Below are 397 nucleotides of genomic sequence, written 5' to 3' on the forward strand. Positions count from 1 at the left end.
TGGTGCTCAAAAACAAGATAATGAGGTCGTTGACAATGACAGCCTCCTCTGCGGGGCTGTCACTTTTGCCCACCACTCTCACAGCTGCACCGGGGGACACAACGGCCATTTTAAAATTTAAAGGACACAAATTCGAATTTTATTCAAAAAAGAAAAATTTCCCCAAAATAGGATGTACGGGTAGACGCACGCGTCGATCATCTATAAGGGGGACGGCTCTTTTCCCCTAAATCAAAGCAATTAAACAAATTCTTTCGACTCGTTATTGGTCCACGTGCCCCTAGTCCCGTTGAAAACCACGAGTGGTTTCTACACCAAACCCGGTGGTTTTGCTTCCTCTCCTAAAAACTTTCCTTATATAGATGGTTTCTGCTGATGATAGTCAAGACCAAAACGA

Source organism: Theobroma cacao, chromosome 8 (assembly GCF_053813885.1).
Source record: "Theobroma cacao isolate CCN51 chromosome 8, ASM5381388v1, whole genome shotgun sequence".
Classification (NCBI taxonomy): Eukaryota; Viridiplantae; Streptophyta; class Magnoliopsida; order Malvales; family Malvaceae; genus Theobroma; species Theobroma cacao.